Genomic DNA, 13,450 nt, shown 5'->3' with positions numbered 1-13,450 from the left:
CAGAAATAAACCCACAGTTATATGGCCAATTAATCAACAAAGCAGGAAAGAATATCCAGTGGGAAAAAGACAGTCTCTTCAATAAACAGTGTTGGGTGAACTGGGCAGCTACATGCAGAAGAATGAAACTGAACCACCTTTCTTACACCATATGCAGAAATGAACTCAAAATGGATTAAAGACTTCACTGTGAGACCTGAAACCATAAAAATCGTAGAAGACAGTATAGGCAATAATCTCTCTGGCATCAGCTGTAACAACATTTTTCTAGATATATCTCCTGAGGCAAGGGAAATGCAAGCAAAATAAATTATTGGGACTATATCAAAATCAAAAGCTTCTGCACAGCAAAGGAAACAATCAACAAAACCAAAACGTATCCTACTGAATGGGAGAAGATATCTGCAAATGACATATCTGAAAAAGGGTTACTAATCAAAATATATAAAGAACTTGTACAATTCAACACCAAAAAAACACATAATCCAATTAAAAAATGGGGTGAAGACATGAACCTTATTTCTCCAAAGAAGACATCCAGATGGCCAACAGACACAAGAAAAGATGCTCAACATCACTCAACATCAGAGAAATGCAAATCAAAACTAGAAGGAGATATCATCTCACACCTGTTGAATGGCTAAAACAAAAAATACAAACAACAAGTGTTGGCTAGGATGTGGAGAAGGAACATTCTTAAACTGTTGGTGGGAATGCAAACTGGCACAGCCACTGTAGAAAACAGTATGGAGGCTCCTCAAGAAGTTAAAAATAGAACTATCCTATGATCCAGTAATTGCACCACTGGGTATCTATCCACAAAATATAAAAACACTAATTCAGAGGGATACATGCACCCCTATGTTTATAGCAGCATTATTTACAATAGCCAAATTATGGAAGCAGCCCAAGTTTCCACTGATAGAAGAATGCATAAAGGAGATGCGAGATTTATGTGTGTGTGTATATATATATAACTCAGCCATAAAAAGAAAGAAATCTTGCCATTTGCAACAACATGGATGGAACTAGAGAACATAATGCTAACTGCAATGAAGTCAGTTAGAGAAAGACAAATACCATTTGATTTCTCTCCCATGTGGAATTTAAGAAACGAAACAAGCAAAAGAAAAAAAAAAAGAGAGAGAGAGAGAGAGACAAACCAAGAAACAGACTCTTACCTATAAGAGAACAAACTGATGGTTACCAGAGGGGATGGGTGAAATAGGTGCTAGGGATTAATGAATACACTTGTAACGAGCACCCGGTGATGTACGGAAGGGTCATACACCTGAAACTAATATAGCACTGTACGTTAACTAAAGTGGCATTAAAAGTTTATTTTCATCCTCATAGTTGTCAATTTACTGCAAATAAAAGATTTTAAGCTTCTAGAAGTTAAAGGTTGGTTAAGACTAATTTAGTGCTATTCTATGCAAAATCACATTTACATTCAATGATATGAGATGGGATGGTCTGAAGTGATAGATGGAAAGCACTGCTAGAGTAGAGATTTGATTATTTCTGAAGGAAGTCATTTCTGTTTTGGCCTGGAAAATAGTATTTTATTTATATATATATATATATATATATATATATATATATATATATATGTATGTATATATAATTTGTTAATATATCTTATAATATAATAATACATATATTTTGCTTTTATAGGAGAAAGTATTTGTTTCTAGGTGATTATATTTTATTAAATATAAACCCATTTATTTATATCTAAGAATGTGCTATTTACATCAGTATTTTAATAATATATCTTTTGCTAAGTGTAATAAGAATAACATATAATTAAATCAGGAAAACCTAGTCTGTTAGTTGATGCTGCTATAATTTATTTAAACTTCAGCTAGAGCCGATCTTTTTAAAATGACATTTGATTTGGTCATTTCTCTGATTAGAAATTTGCAAGGACTTCCAAAGACAGTAAGTAGACCATACATGTTTTTACTTAAGACCTATGAAAATAATAGTACAGGAATAAAAAATAAATAACACCACAATGGATGGGCCATCGATAGATGAGAAATTCCAAAAAAATTAATGTGAGCTAGGAAACAGAGAAAAACTGTAGCCTTGGCACACAAGAAACCACAGCCTGGTAGACAAGGAGTGGCAAAAGCTAAGATAGGACCCGTGGATCTGTAGAATCGCAGGGAGAGTCAGAGGGTGAATCTCACAGATGCCTGGTAAGAGGACAGTGAGAACAGGAGAGAGAGGTGGGGCTGAAAATGGAGATTAACTGAACGTTTGTATAAGGAACAGTTGGCATCCATATCCACTGAAGGAAGGCATTCTTTTTTTTTTTTTTTTTTAAGGTTTTTACTTATTTATTTGACAGAGAGAGAGCGAGCGAGCGAGCAAGCGCACAAGCAAGGGGAATGGCAGGCAAAGCAGGCAGAGGGAGAAGCAGATTCCCCGCTGAGCAGGGAGCCTGATGTGGGGCTCCATTCCAGGACCCCGAGATCATGACCTGATCTGAAGGGAGACCCTTAACCCACTGAGACACCCAGGCGCCCCTGAAGGAAGGCATTCCTAAAGCAACAATCAAAGGGTTCTTCTTGGAGGAAATCAATCCCAGAGCAAAGAATAGCTTTAGAATCTGGCATTTATGAGATGCCCCACTGCAAAGGCTAGTTCTCTGGCCTAATCACCCTAAACACCTGAAATCAGGAAAAGCTGTCTTTGTATGTAAAACACCTAATCAGCTGTTTATTGTCTGACTGTTAAATATGAATCTTAACCAAGAATTGCCAGGTATTAAAAAAAAAAGAGCTTCCTGTGTAAAAGAGAAATAAAAATAAGCAAACAGAAAACAAAAGCTGAACTGGAGGAAATGGGTAATTTAGTAAAAAAAAGGAACTTTAAGAAGACCTCTAGCTAGTATCTTCAGGGACAGTGGGCAGACATCATATCTGCAAAATAATAACAATGACAATAATTATAATAGTAGTGATAATAGCAAATATGTATAACACTTACTCTGTTCCAGATTTTGTTCTCAGTGTTTTAGGTTTATCAACTCATTTAATCCTCAGAACTCTGAGACAGGCATACTATCATTATCTCCATTTCAGGTTAGGACAGAGACACAGAACTTAAAATTGCTCAAGATCACAGAGGTTAAGTGTGGGAAACTGGGATTCAAACTCAGTCTGGCTCCGGAATCTGTGTACTTAATTACCACCCTTTTCAACTTAAATTAAACAAGAACCCGAGAAAATATGAAAGGCTCTTGGAAAATAAAAACAAAATTTTGTATTTATACCCTCCTACGGATCTCTTTTTAGGAATGGAGAGCACTGCATGGATAGATTGAAAAAGAAAGTATCATAGAAAAAGATGAGACATTAGATGTTCAGCCATGTAGCCCTTCATAGAATAACAAGCTACAGAAGGAAAGAAGAAGAAAAAATAAAGAAGAAAAGGGTAGAAATTGCTAAAGAAATAATACAAGATAATTTTCAAGGAATGAAACTCCTCAGATGAAAATGCTCGCTGAATTCAACAGAAAAATATGAACAGAAAAAAGTTTACCCCAAGACACATCATCAGGAATTGAAAAGCACCAAGAAAAACAAAGATGGTTCCCAAAAGTTGCCAAGCAAAAAAACGATGAGCTGCGTCTCAGGCTGGTGTTAATGAATTTTAGAAGACTGTGGACCATCATTTTCCAAGTTCGGAGAGAAAATTATTTGTGCTCTAGCATTCCAGAGAAACTAGAATTCAGATGGAAGCAGTTTTTAAAAACGCTGCAAAAGCTTCTCTTCAGCATATTCTTTAAAGGTGGTGCCTTCCCTACAAACTTTAACACAATGACTGTTAAGACTTTTATAAAAAGGAGTGAGTAGAAGTGGCACAAAATGCCAGTTTTTAGACAGTGTCTCATGTGAAGAAGGCAGTCAAAACATGGCACCTTCTAATGCGTTTTCTCCCTCTCCAATGCTGATGCACACACACCCATCTCTCCCCTTTCCTCCCAGTGGAGCCCTGCCCCCAAACCTGCACTTCATGATGTTAGAACATGAATATATCTCTAGTGAGAACAAAATAAAAAAACATTTTAAACATGAAAGCTAAAAAAAAAAATTTGTCATCCAAATATTTTTTTCATAGAAAGTTGCTGAGGGACATGCTTTATTAAAGGTGGATGTACACTAAAAAAGAGAAAAATGTAGGTTGTCTGTTGTAGTGCCAATGAAAAGACAGGAAAGGGAAGCCCAAGAAGGACAGCTGTGCAGCCAGAGGATGTAAGGCTCCAGAAGAGCAGTTCCCCGGGAAAAGGACAAAAAAAGAGAGAGATCGCCAGAGTGTTTTATATAATGGCAAGTTGGAAGGAACTGGGAATATGATAAAGAAAAAATAATGAAAAAAAAACCCAAAAAAGGATATTAGAAATTTTTAGAAAACTGAAAAATTCCATCAGTAAGGACATACGCCAAAGAAGTCTATTTGGGACTACAACCTGCCATTAATTAAAATGATTCTGTATCAGGTACTGTTTAAACTGTCGAAATTATGGTGAGGGGGAAAACGACAAACAAAAAATAAAAAAAAAATAAAGTAGATGATAATTCTTGGTCTTCTTGAAGCTACAGTCAAGAATGGGAAGAGTGTCAATAACTTCAAAAATTAAGTGAAATAAAATATATAATTTGTATTAACAATAACTGCTGTGGAGAAAAACATAAGGAAATACAGTAAGAATCCCAGGTAGGGGAGTTGCTTTTCCAGTAAGATGGCCAGGAATGGCCCTACTGAGCAGCTGCCACTTGGGTTGAGTATTTATGGAAGGAGGGATCAGGCAATGCATCTGGGTGAATGGAGGTTCCAGGTGGAGGAAGCAGCAAAGGCAAAGGGTCTTTTCACACAATAACATACTTAATTATGGTTATAAAGTAGATGTAAATGGCATCAGTTTTAGAAATGCAAAAATGAAAGAAGTGAGGGCAGAACCATGGAGAAGGTGGGTGCGCTAATATCCTCATCTGACTAGAGGGGACAATCCCAAAGCTAAAGGTATTAGTTTATTATCCACAGTTACAACAACAAAACCAAACATAAAAATGAAACTACCCGAAGAATGATAGAGAAAAGGTAGAGGTATAGTGAGTGAGTGAGTATGTAATGCCTCTTTTATTTATGTGTATGTTACTACATGATACCTAAAAGTGATAAATTAAAAAATCTGAGGTGAAAGCAAATTACTTTAATCTGAATAAATGAAGATATCAGAAGGAAAAGTAGAAAGAGAAGTGAGGCTTAAGTGGGAGAAGTTGGATTACAGAACTGATTTTAACCATATGCTCAATTTGATTTACACACACACACACCCACACACACCCCTTTTGGAAGCTTCCATTACTCTTAGGATAAATACCAAAACCCTAAACAAGGCCTATAGGGCCCTTCCTGTCTCAGCAGCCTCACCTCATGCCCCCTCCCCCGCACTCTCTGCTCTAGTCACACCTCCATTCAGTTTCCTGAGCAAGCAAGGACCTCAGCTTCTGTCTAAGCTATTCCTTTCATCTGAAATGTTCCTGGCCCAATATCCCACACTCCTGGATTGACTTATTCATTAGGACCGGTAGGCGCAAGTGCTTAGGGCCCACAATACTCTTAGGGGTCCACGAAAATGCTTTCTTTCAAAATAAGAAAAACAACCCTTTTAGGTCAAAGAAAATATTTTAATATACCATATTAACATATTTATCTCCATACCATTATAATAACAAAATACAATTTTTAATATTTTTTACGGAGGAAGGGGCCCATAAAAGCAAAAGTGTCTACTTAAATTGTTAAAATAGCATCCACAACTCTTTTAAATGTATTTATATAATAGATAATAAAAGGGAGGGAATTAAGAAAACAAAATATTTACCTAATTCACCCAGTATATGGAACACTACTATACCATAGTATTAATACCAAGTTCATAGTGTGGCCCCTGAATCTCCCATTCCCCAGTTCTACTGACCTTGTGATTCCTACTCATCCCTCGGATCTCAGCTAAATTGTCCCTTCTTCAGGTGAGTAAGGGACAGATGGGGCTAGGTAGGAAGAGACAGATAAGGGGGCTACGTGATCAGGCTCACAGAAATCCCAGAAATGCTGAGGCATAAGGAAACCGGAGATAAGGGAACAAATTAGACCACCCTGCCCTGGCCATTAGAGGTGGGGTCTTTCTATGGCAGTCACATTGTGACCACAAGGAATAACCAGACCCCAAAGAAGAAGTAAGCCATTAAAGACGTTATCACCAGTCCTTACTCGAACCAAGACATCACAAGAATGATAAGGCCACAAGCTCCCTGGTCAGCTCTAAATAAAAGACTGTCAGTGGAGACCCACATTGGCAACCCCATCAGGACCCCTCTCATTCCTGAGAGCTTTTTCTCTGTATCCTTGCTTAATAAAACTCTATTGCTTTACTAACTTTCCTTTGTCCTCGAGATTCATTCTTTGACTCTGAGACAGGAACCTCACTCTCCCGCTTCACAGGGACTCTGCCTGATTCTCCCAGACAATATGAGGTTCTGATACATGTTCTCCCATCACCTCGTAATACGGAAATGATATAAATAATTGTGTAAATTTGCATTTAATGAAATCAGGAACTGCATTTACCTCATTTAGCACTATATCCCCAGCATAAAACCTTGTATGCAGTGATGTCAGTCCCTGAAGGACTCAGAATTTTCTACTGTGGCTCTCTCAAACCCTTGTTCAGTTTTCTGATCCTAGATTTACTACTATTTAATCTCTTACTGTTTCTTCTTTTTAAAAATGGGAATATTAATGGGAGTTATGAGTTAGAATGAGAACAGTACTTGACAAACAGTAAAGCCTATTTAAAGCCCAGCTTAAAAAAAACCCAAAAAACCCTAGCTATTCCTCATTAGATTATTACTACTACAATACTATTTTTTATTACTATTATCATCATCATTATTATACCATATACTGGATGAACTAGGTAAATATTTTGTTTTGTTAGTTTCCTCCCTTTTACTATCTATTACGTAAATATGTTTAAAAGAGTGTGGATGCCATCTTAACAACTTAAGTCCCAAGTTTTCAGGAAAATGTTAGAGCAAATAACTATAAAGAAAGAAGAGAACTGAAGTTTTGGCTACTGAAAATACATAATTATCCATGAATTTAAGACGTCAGGGCTTTCAAAATATCCATACCCACCAATTCATAATTTTACATGATAAGATCAGGCTAGAAGAACATTTTTAGCAAAAAATAGTAAATCCGAATTCTCTCAAACATAAATTTCTATGAAAATCTAATAAAAATGAGAGGAAGAATTTATTATCTTAAAAGAAATCTCACCTATCTCCCTTAAATAGATGCTCTACAGAGTTGAACACAATTTTCAATAGTGATATTACTTTCTTGGAGTTACAATTTTTTATACATAATTCCTTCTGCCACTAAATAAAAATACATACCCCAAAGCAGTAAAAATATAGTAAAGCAACAGTAACTGAAAAGTCTACCAAAGGTTTTCATTTTGGCAAGCATTTATCTTACCATCTAAGCTTCAGACTCTTGAGATGACCCTTGGGATAAAATGACAGACTTAGGTTTGATTCCCACTGGCATTTCAAACAGTACTGGCACAACCTGAGGACCATTTTTTGAGGATAAATGACTGGCTAGGAGTGCCACAGTCCCGAGGCTTTGCCTGGGGCCTATAATCTCACCTAATCATTATTCACAACCCCCCAGAAAAGCCTCCAGCTAAAATTGTGATTGCTATTTAGGACTAAACTTGCAAATTCAGTTTTGAAAAGCCTTTCTTCTTTCATGATTTCATTTTATTTGTTTTATTCATGTGCACTTTCAGAGATCAACTATAGCAAGCATTAAAACCTAGAGCCAATAGTCCATCTGTTTTGAATGTTGCTTTCTTTACCAATTTATTTTAAAAAAAAAAGCTCTTTTAATAGTAAAAATGCCTAAGGACTACATTGCATAATACATGCACCTAAAAATGTAAAGTCCTTATTTAAAGGGGGTATGAAAAGCAGTGATAATGGAGAAGAGTTCTATAAATTTAGAATTTTGTAATACAGTTCTCCTAAGCCATTTTTAATTTGAAAAACCAAAATGTTTTTTATAAATGCAAAAATGAATTGAGGGATGCAACAGTCTCTGAAAATCAGGGAATTAGCTAGAGTCAAATCATACCACAAATTTCTTTGGTTAGATCTTTTACTTTTTTTTTTTTTTTTACTTAGGTTGTAAAAAGTATTTCTTGCTATCTATTCTGACAAAATGTTCCACTCTTGCTTTATTTCTAGGATTGACCACTGCAACCCTCTCTCTGTTCTTCCAGTAATTCTGTCTGTTTTAGTTGATAGTGACCTCTAATTTCTTACTGATTTTAACACTTAAGAGTCTCTTCTCTAAAGAACAGCAATTAAAAATGAGAGTTATATGTCTCAGACTGCTTGGACTAGAGTCAGATTCCTTATCTCTATAAAGGGGATAATAATAATTTTTACCTCAAAGTATATTGTGAGGATAAGTGGACTTAGAGTATTTAGTAGATTGCCTGGTACATAGTAAGTAATAAATGTCATTGTTAATGAAAATTTTTAGAACCTTTTCTTTACTTCATAAAGGTCTTCTGATGAAACAGAAAAAAAAATTTGTATGACTGGACAAAGTTGAGTTAAACTCTCTGCTCTTTTGTTTTTTCATTCATAAAATGAAATAATCTGATGTTATTAATCTAAAGGTCTTTCTTAACTATAAAAACTTATATAATTTTACTTAGCTATAGCTAAGGTTCAGACTTTTTTCCTTCTCTGTTTTTAATGTGTACTGACAATTCTGTTTCTAGTTGAGACTAAATTGCTTTTTGTACTCTTCTTCTTTGAATAAGAACCCCATGTGATGATATTCTGTACTTCTACTGGCCTTAGTAGTCATGGGGTATTTTTCTAATTGCTTATGATGAAGTACTACATTCATTATCAAACCCCACAGAAGACCCTAAGAAGGTATTGCTTCCTTTTGAATTGATGCCTTAAAAGTGAATCAGACACTAATTATATATAACATATAAAAATCTGTGTTCTGTCTAATCCAAGGATTTAAAAAAACTTGTTATGTTTCGAGAGGCATAGGTAAAGTTTTACTCAAAACTGCTATTTTTTATGGCAAAAATGAAGCATATAAAATTAAAGCAAAACATATCAAAACATTAAAAAATGAAAAAATAAGAGAACATAATTGTATCACAGGTGATTTGTAGTGTTAACATCCTTAATATGATTCTGGATCCTTATCAATAAAGAAAAAACATCAAAGACCCCCAAGAAAAATCTGGAATGCGGCGTAAGTGAGATAGATGGACAAATAAAAATATACAAGGATATACATCTCACTCATAAATGAAAATTAGAATGTCATATACCTTTCTCATTTCAGATTTATTTAAAAACAAAGATAGTAAATACCAATGACAGAACTACAGAGAAAGTGGCACTCTGATACACTGTTGGTAGAAATGCAAATTGGAAGAGCCTTTCCATGTATTTCCCCTTTGATCTACCAATTCCATTTTTAAGAATATACTATAAGCCATCATTTTCCAAAGCGTTCAGTGGTATGTTGACATATTCTGATGTTATTTTGTGTGTATGTGTGTATATAAAAGTCTAAACTTAATTTTAAGTGTAAATGTATACAATGGCATTTAAAAACTTTTCTTTTCCTTTTTAAAATAAACTTTCTTTTTCAGAGAAGTTTTAGGCTCCCAGCAAAATGGAGTGGAAAGTACAGCAAATTCCCATATTTGCTCCCTGCCCCCATACATATACAACTTCACCAACTATCAACATCCTGCAGACAGATGCTATTTTAAGAAAGGATTCTGTAGTCAAATATGTTTGATTACTAAGACCATTGTATATGACTATGCATTGGTATTCTCCAAGGTGGAGATTAATTGATCTGGTTCTTTATGTTACAGGCCATGGAACCCTTTTATCAGACAGCATGGTTAGGAACTAAGGCTGTGCAACACTTACTTTTGGAAACTGTCCTAAAAAAATCATTAGACACAAGTACAAAGATGTATGTAAGAGAATGTTCACTGAAATCATGCTTAACACAGGAAAAAAAAAAAAAACTGGAAAGATCCCATATATTAAATAATTGGAAAGTGGTTACATAATTTATGTTATATACTTAAACTGGAATATTATATAACCATTAATAATGGAAATGCGGATATTTACAGACATGAAAAATACTGCAATAAACTGCTAAGTAAAAGAAGCAACCTAGCCAAAGAGTATTTATAATCTATTGTTCCTAATTCTAATCATAATAATTACATAGATATTATATAATTATTATGTATTATATGCAAATATATCAATAAATTCAGAAAGACAACAAAATATAAAGAGTAGTTATCACAGGGTGGTAGGATTACTATACTTTTCTGTATTGTTTTATCTTTTTTTTTTTTTTACAATAAACGTCTATTAATTTTACAATTGAAAATTTTTTTTTTTTAGATTTTATTTATTTATTTGACAGAGAGCTAGCCAGCCAGAGAGGGAACACAGCAGGGGAGTGGGAGAGGAAGAAGCAGGATCCCAGCGGAGGAGCCCCACGTGGGACTCGATCCCATAACGCAGGGATCACACCCTGAGCCAAAGGCAGATGCTTAACGACTGCGCCACCCAGGCGCCCCAACAATTGAAATATTTTTTAAAGGCTATGTGTTCATATGTCTTAACTGTTTGGGGACATCTGGGATTTTATTCTGTAGGTATCAGATGCTTTTCATATTTAATAAAAATTAAGTTCACAGTCAAGAAAACTATAATTATATAAAGAATTCATAGAGAGAAAACACAACTCCTACCTTCTGGAGAGAAACTGATAAAAACATAACAAGTGCTGTGAGAGCCAGCAGCGTAACGGAGGCAGTAAATCTCTAGATGCTCTATGCCTTTATGAGTCCCTATAAGGGAGTACTTCTCTCTGTAACAGAAATAACATAAACACACACATTTATTTAAAGGAGCAGCTGAAGGAAAAATCATCCTTAAGTATAGCTTGGAACTATATAGGCTCCTGTTTTCGAGTGGGATCTCATAGGAAAACAGTTGGAAATATTGCCACCTACTTTCTGACCTTGGAAAAGTTACTTATTTTCTCCATACCTCAGTTTCCTCATCTGTAAATGAGGATAATGATTTCACCAACTATAAAGACTAATATTCACAAAGTACTCATAACAGTGCCAGATACTGTTGCTATATATGTGGTTTTTAAAAATAAAAAGTGGGATTGATTATGTTAATAGAGACCCTTCACAGACCACGTTACTATCAGTGATATTTTACTTCTGTTACCATCTCAGGTAATTCTCATCTTGATCCTATGAGGTATTATTATTATTACTACTTGGCCCTCAGTTGCGCATGCCAGAAACTTAATTTTATTAGTTCCCTTAAACTGATACAAACTCATGAAAAACTGATCAATTTAAAAGGGAATATTTTTTTGTGTTTCCAAAATGATATCCATTGGATAAAATACTATGTACTAATATCTATCTGGTCTATTTAAGTACTGAGCCACTTAGACATTACCTGATTAGTATAAAATTAAAGCAAGGAGAATTGAAAACTCATATTGGACCTTTAGCCATAGTAGTAAGATATGCTTTTCTACTGTGTTACCAATTTCTTCTTACTCTTGATATGATACCTTGAGAAGGCACAGCATCACCAATGAAGTATTCTTGCCAAGAATATTTAATCTGAATCTAATAATTAAAAAAAATTCAGAAAAATCTCAAGTAAGGGCCATCTTGCAAACATTGACCCAGACTTAAAAAATATCAATGACACAAAGACGCTGGCAATTTTTTCTAGATTAAAGGATATTAAATGGATATGATAATGGAATACAATGAATAGCCCTTAATTGGATCTTGGATTAGAGAAAAAAAGACAGCTATAGTTACTGGACAGTTGGGAAATCTAAAATGCAGACTCCAAAATCTCTATCAGTGAATAAATTTAAAATTAACTTAGATGGTTTGTACCTAGAGATAAAATTATTCATTTATGCATTTATATTCATCACAATTTATTAAATACCTATTCAGTGTGATAGACCTGAAGATAACAAAAGTTCCTGGGAGTAACAAACCCTAAAACATAGACATGGCTTTGCCAAAGAGGTCAGGTGAAGGGTACTGAGGACATTTTTATCTAAGTCTGGCAAGTTAGCAAAATAGTTAAACTGTGTCTGTTATATTTGAGATTCAGGCCCTCTTCCTACTGAAGTATTTTCCCTTCTAAGGGAAGGAAAAAATTAAGAATGTTGGAGCAGGTTGCTAGTGCTTCATGCCCCCTTCAGTAAAGTCCTATAAGAAAGAGCGGCACATCTGGAAGCAGAGACGGGGAAAAAAAGACAGTTTTGCCAAAAGAGCTACTCTCTGTCTGTGCCTGAGAATCAGATAATCTGAAGCCTGGCAGGTTGACAAAGCCAAATTATAAGTGTTTTGTAATTATCTTCTACTTATTTTTTACTAGGCTATTTTCATGATGTAGAATTTGAAAGATACGAAGGGGCAATGAAAATTTCCCTTCCAGTCTTGCCCCCAGACAAGACTGTTTTACTTCCTCAAAGGCAACCTCTGCTAACAGATTTCATGTATTCTTCCAGAAACGTTTAATGCATTGTGGTATCTACACTTGAGTTTACAGAAATGGAGCAGGTTATACACACCGTTCTACATCTTGCTTTCTTCATGGTATGTTTTTTCAATTGATCATTCCAGTACCATTGCTTTATTTTATATTATTATTATAAAGCTATACCATAAAAACTATAGACAAGAATACAAGAGGACATACAGATGTTTTCTCATGCAAAGGAAATAAGAAAATGGCCACCAGGAAGCAAAGAGCATTGAGGTGTGTGAGTGTAGAGTACTGAAGACAATAACTAAGGAATGTACCTGGGAGGATTTGTCTGAAGACATCTTTGGATTCTAAGCATGCCAGGGTATTGTGACAGAGCATCTGAAAAGTTGCTGAAGCCTCTTCCACGAGAGGGTTGCAAAAGTGGCTAAGACTGAGCTGGCAGACACAAAGGAGCCTGGGGTTTAAAGAAACAGGGTGAAGACAGCACGGTCCTTATAACTGGAGACCATGGCAAGAATCATGGCAGTAGATCCAGTACATGAAGTCCAGGGGCCAAGCAAGTGGAATTATGTCTTTGTGGATCCTGGCACATGGGCCAAAATGTCAATCAAGGGTCAAGCAATAACTCAGTAGAGACAAGCAAGCAGAGAGGAGAGTATGGAAACCCACACTCGACCATTGATGCCAGGAGGATATAAGTCTCCCAAGGAACCTGGAGAAGAGTAGAAGGG

The 13,450-nt window shown here is 35.4% G+C and overlaps 1 protein-coding gene across 8 annotated transcripts in view; it reads right to left on the bottom strand.

Moving 5' to 3' along the window:
• MBD5 (methyl-CpG binding domain protein 5) overlaps positions 1-13,450 on the bottom strand; it is a 444,593-nt gene that overhangs the window by 124,853 nt on the left and 306,290 nt on the right. For 7 of the 8 annotated variants that reach the window (XM_057317495.1, XM_048214234.2, XM_057317496.1 and 4 more), the window contains one exon: positions 10,922-11,040. The exons of the other annotated variant lie outside the window; for it this stretch is intronic. The gene's annotated coding sequence lies outside the window, so the exon portion shown is untranslated. The remainder of the gene's footprint in view (positions 1-10,921; positions 11,041-13,450) is intronic. 8 annotated transcript variants of the gene reach the window in all.

Source organism: Ursus arctos, unplaced genomic scaffold (assembly GCF_023065955.2).
Source record: "Ursus arctos isolate Adak ecotype North America unplaced genomic scaffold, UrsArc2.0 scaffold_1, whole genome shotgun sequence".
Lineage (NCBI taxonomy): Eukaryota > Metazoa > Chordata > Mammalia > Carnivora > Ursidae > Ursus > Ursus arctos.
The sequence above is the reverse complement of the archived record's forward strand: the minus strand, read 5'-3'. Positions and strand labels throughout refer to the sequence as shown.